Raw genomic sequence first — 6,059 nt, 5'->3', positions numbered from 1 at the left:
ACAACAATGAGTGGAGTGACGCTGGTTGGATAAATACACTTCAAGCTGAACAAATTATCTAGTTAGCTTGTGTTACCTGTTTCTTGATACCACCAACAATACAGCAATGAATCCAAGGACTTTGCAGAATTGGGATGGGATTGTGTGTACTGTTCCTCAGGCCTTTCTATTTATTTATCTTTGTTGTGTTGGTCGGGGGACAGTGAGGGTGAGTTTGCCAGAGACATGAGAAAACACACCGCTCCCTTACCATCATGAAGTTGCCCGAGACCTTCCCTCTCTCCATAGACTCCTTTAATTAGGCTTTAATTGCCTTATTAGCTCTGGATATCGATGGAGGAGGAAAGACAGAGAGAGAAAGGTCAGGCAAGGAAGAGAGCTGGAGGATAGGAAAGAAAACCGTGCAAATAAACAAAAGGTGGACCAAGGGGCAGGCAACGGACTGGAGGAAACTAAAAAACATCCACCCACCCACTCTGTTAGATTCAGACATGTTTCCAAGACATTCATGCTCACACACATACAGTGGGGGGAAAAAGTATTTAGTCAGCCACCAATTGTGCAAGTTCTCCCACTTAAAAAGATGAGAGAGGCCTGTCATTTTCATCCTAGGTATACCTCAACTATGAGAGAAAAAATGAGAAAAAAAATCCAGAAAATCACATTGTCTGATTTTTAAATAATTTATTTGCAAATTATGGTGGAAAATAAGTATTTGGTCACCTACAAACAAACAAGATTTCTGTCTCTCACAGACCTGTAACTTCTTCTTTAAGAGCCTCCTCTGTCCTCCACTTGTTAACTGTATTAATGGCACCTGTTTGAACTCGTTATCAGTATAAAAGACACCTGTCCACAACCTCAAACAGTCACACTCCAAACTCCACTATGGCCAAGACCAAAGAGCTGTCAAAGGACACCAGAAACAAAATTGTAGACCTGCACCAGGCTGTGAAGACTGAATCTGCAATAGGTAAGCAGCTTGGTGTGAAGAAATCAACTGTGGGAGCAATTATTAGAAAATGGAAGACATACAAGACCACTGATAATCTCCCTCGATCTGGGGCTCCACGCAAGATCTCACCCCGTGGGGTCAAAATGATCACAAGAACGGTGAGCAAAAATCCCAGAACCACACGGGGGGACCTAGTCAATGACCTGCAGAGAGCTGGGACCAAAGTAACAAAGGCTACCATCAGTAACACACTACGCCGCCAGGGACTCAAATCCTGCAGTGCCAGACGTTTCCCCCCGCTTAAGCAAGTACATGTCCAGGCCCGTCTGAAGTTTGCTAGAGAGCATTTAGATGATCCAGAAGAGGATTGGGAGAATGTCATATGGTCAGATGAAACCAAAATAGAACTTTTTGGTAAAAACTCAACAAGACGTGTTTGGAGGAGAAAGAATGCTGAGTTGCATCCAAAGAACACCATACCTACTGTGAAACATGGGGGTGGAAACATCATGCTTTGGGTCTGTTTTTCTGCAAAGGGACCAGGACGACTGATCCGTGTAAAGGAAAGAATGAATGGGGCCATGTATCGTGGGATTTTGAGCGACAACCTCCTTCCATCAGCAAGGACATTGAAGATGAAATGTGGCTGGGTCTTTCAGCATGACAATGATCCCAAACACACCGCCCGGGCAACGAAGGAGTGGCTTCGTAAGAAGCATTTCAAGGTCCTGGAGTGTCCTAGCCAGTCTCCAGATCTCAACCCCATAGAAAATCTTTGGAGGGAGTTGAAAGTCTGTGTTGCCCAGCGACAGCCCCAAAACATCACTGCTCTAGAGGAGATCTGCATGGAGGCATGGAGGAATGGGCCAAAATACCAGCAACAGTGTGTGAAAACCTTGTGAAGACTTACAGAAAACGTTTGACCTCTGTCATTGCCAACAAAGGGTATATAACGAAGTATTGAGATGAACTTTTGTTATTGACCAAATTTTCCACCATAATTTGCAAATAAATTCTTTAAAAATCAGACAATGTGATTTTCTGTATTTCTTTTTCTCATTCTGTCTCTCATAGTTGAGTTATACCTAGGATGAAATTACAGGTCTCTCTCATCTTTTTAAGTGGGAGAACTTGCACAATTGGTGGCTGACTAAATACTTTTTTGCCCCACAGTATGTGCAAAGAGCAGGTTGCTGCAGGTGAATGTGAGGCCATCTCCTGTGGGAAAGAGTTGTCACGTAATATAAAACTAAAAGATAAGACAGGCCACAGATACATGACTTCTCCTTCCAGAACAGGCTCTGTGGTGCGCCCGGGCAATTGACCCCTCACCCTGACCCCAGTACAGCGGGGAGATGTACGACAGAAAGGACAGAGCTGAAAGGGAGGGAAGAGGGGGTAACAAGAAATGATGAATGAGAGATATGTGGAAGAGAGGGGGATGATCAGGTGCAGGGGGAGTTGCAAGAGCAGGACAAAAGAAGAATGATGGATCGAGGGAAAAGAAGGAGAAGGCCACGGTAAATATTCCTCAGAGGACTCAAGGCACACGCTCTGGGCTTCTCAAGAGTCCTTAACTGCTGCTGCTGGAGTCATTGATATTCATACTATGAATATAGCACCTGATATTGATGATTAACTCTAAACAAATGTTTTTAGAAGTTTAGTTTCTAATGCAACATGATGTAAACATCGAAAAACTATAATTTGAAAGCATATGCAATTATCTTCTAACTTTGCTGCATGTGTCTTTCACACATGCAGCTCATACTATTCATAGACTGGACCTGGGGTGCTGGCTAATTTCATTTTCAATTTGTATTTTGTTGACAGTGATCTTGCATATATCATAGCTGGCATTTGTTATTTCCATTAGCCTGTGGCTAGTAATATCCATTTCTGCTTCAATCCTCTGAGACAGAGAACAAAAAAACTTCAAAGATGTGTAACTTAGAGGAGTCAAAGCCCGCCGCCTAACACAACACAGAAATAAAACCAACATCTGTTAGGCCCAACAAGAATAACGGCTGCCATTTGTTATCACTGCTGTAGGCTTTACCAATCCATCTGTTTCTATATCCAACTCTACCTAGTGAAGTGATACTATAAAAGGATGCCAGTGGGAGTGAGGTTTTCACATGGAAGCATTGCAGAGGCAATACAGCAAGTTACCTTTCCACTATTTCCTCTTCATCTGCCTCTCACTGCACACACTCACAGACGCACACTGTACCAACTTCACACTCTAACCTGAGAGCTGTTGTTTGAATCTTTGTGTGTATCTTCAGTCTAATCGTGCTACAATGTGCACGCCAATGTGATTGCACACCGGCAAGTGTGCTTGTGCATGCATGTGTTTGTCCACGTTAGTGTGTGGGTGATATACAATCCATCAGGGAAGCTGAGGAGTGTTCCTTCCTTTTGTTCACGTCGTCCCCCAGCCTCATTAGAACCCATTCAGTCAATCAAGCATGAATCCCTAACACAATAACATGCAAAGTGCTTTGTCTGGGTGTAATTGGCCTTGCCAGAGCTGTTTCTCTCAAACGGTTAGCTTTACTCGCCTCCCTCAGACCGCAGCCAGGAGCGCTGTCCAACAAAGGCAGCTGGCCCGAGAAGGATGGCGAGATGATATGAGGAAAAGAAAAAGCGATAGAGATAAGGAACCAAATACTTAAAAGAGCAAGATGGAGAGGCGAGTATAGCTCCTTAACAGGTACATTTGTTTTAATAGATATATAAAGTATTTATTTAATAACTTAAGCAACCGTGCGTGTCAGTATTGTGTGTGTGTGTGTGTGTGTGTGTTTATCAGTACTGTGTGCGGTCATCTAGAACTCCTGTCGGTCACAATCACACGTGTTCCCCATTACCATGACAAACCAGTTGACATCCCATTTCCCCGACACACACACACAAAAACACCACACACTCAAGAACCTACACACATGAAGGCCTAATGGGAGATATAACAAATGGGGTGCAGAAACATGGCCCGTCTGTATCCCGTAGGAGCGACTGTTTTTTCGCTATGGGTGACACGACTGACTGACACTTTTGTGCAGACCAACCCAACAGCCAATCTACTGAAATTGTGTGGTGACATTGTTGATTAAGCAGACATACACTGGATGGTGTGTGAGTCGTTACAGTGGTGTCATTGGCACAGTGAGATGCAGTGTCAATGTATATATGACATTATACTGATGGAGAATGTTCTGTATGTGCGTCACATGCGCATTTCAAGGACGGCAAATGTAACTGTAAATATCAAAGGGGAACATTTGACTTTGAATCACAGGTTTTGCAGGACTCAACCAAGGCAACAGCACCCTAAACTGCTGAAATAATCATCAGCAGTCAAGTACTGCCATCTAGTGACATTAAAAAGAGCTTCTCCCAACAAAAATACAGCCAGAAATGATTAACTACATTAAACACAGGACACATTTAATGGAAAAGCTGAACTTGCAAAACACTTTAATTACTGAGGCTGTTTGAAATGGACGCCGCAGCGTCACTGTTTACTTAGCTAAATTCATGAATTCATCTTCCTGCCATGCATCTTTTTCACTGGATCTCTCAGCCTCCTCAGATCAATAGCTTTGTTTGGTCCAGCAACACCTCCCAGTGTTTTCACTTGTCTCTCCCTGCAGGATGGGAATTAGACGTCCTGTTCTGTGCAGTGGTTATGCTGTGAATCAGAAAAGCCAAATTAAATTACCTAATTGGTTTCCATGGGAAGGGTAAAACAGATTTAAATTGATTACCCGTAATGGCCTTTTGTGGAGCCACATTGGCTTCTGCTGTTTGAGGAGGATTTAGCTAAACCAATTAATTTGCTTCACCTCTTACGCGCCCTCCTTGTGTTTCCCTTTGTCCCTGTCTGGGAGCTTTTTCATCTTTTGCGTTTTCCACTTCCTAATGCCCTCCTTCATTCCCCTACAAATAAAAAGGGATGATGACGATAACGTCACTGGATAACAATCATTCAGGCCTAATTGGCTGACTACTGTCACATTCCGGTGCTGATCAAATGTTTTTTTTCCAGGTCTCCTGTTACGAGACTGGCCGGACAAAAGATAATTTAAATCTCTCTTTCAATTACGTCGGCTGGGCCTGTTTCCTTCCACACGGCTCGCTGTTGCCGATTGCTTCAGCTGAGGGAAAAGTAAGATGTCAAGGTTAAAATTTGTCACACAAGCTGATTAAATCCCCTAATATGTTCTCCCTGTCTCTGTATCCCTGCTTCTGTGTTTCTCCAGCTCCCATCAAATATCTTCATTACCAGACCTATGACATTTTAATGTGAAGATTACAATTACTTAATGTGATTTCATTAATAACACGGAGTAACTATTGTGTATGATTAAAACAGATGTCATCTACCACATGGGAAAAGGAGAACAATCATTTTCTTCTTTCATGTTTTTCTTTTTTCCCCCAGCATACTATAAAATATGAGGCCATATCGTGAAGTCAGCATCATTTGTTACTCGGTTTTGACTGGGCAAAGTGAGAATGGTGTACTGAACTTTTTCCAGCTTTATTGCTTGCAGTAAAATCAAATGCAGCTAGGCTGAATGGCCCATGACAAATGAACAAAATAATTTCAAGCATTGTAAATGTATGTAGGCTATAGCCAACTTTATGGATTACAGTTGAGAGAAACAAACTTCCACTGCCTAAGGTTAAAAAAATATGCAAAAATAATGGTTTGAGTATACTCATATTTTTTGCATATTTGTTTTACTTCTTGTTTAGCTGGATTATACGATTATACGGAGCCCGGATAATCGTATTATCGGAGAAGAAAAAAAAAATCTCGCAAAACCCCTTTGCGCCTACAAACTGTTCTGTGGTTGCTTCCCCACCTGTATATGAGAAATGAATCTACGACAACCTTTTACAAACCGCTGAAGAAAATAAAAAGTATCCTGTAAAGACTGAGCTACAAAATGTATCCAATCAAACAACAAGTACAATGATAGCATAAAAGACCAAAGAGGAGATATTCTTTCTTTCACCAAAATGAAACTTGCTGCTCATCTGAGATTCCCTGCCCAGAGCTTTTATCTTTGACCTGTGGTTTGCAAGCCGAAGG

This window comes from Notothenia rossii (assembly GCF_949606895.1).
Source record: "Notothenia rossii genome assembly, chromosome: 7".
NCBI lineage: Eukaryota > Metazoa > Chordata > Actinopteri > Perciformes > Nototheniidae > Notothenia > Notothenia rossii.
Note: the sequence above shows the minus strand (reverse complement) of the source record.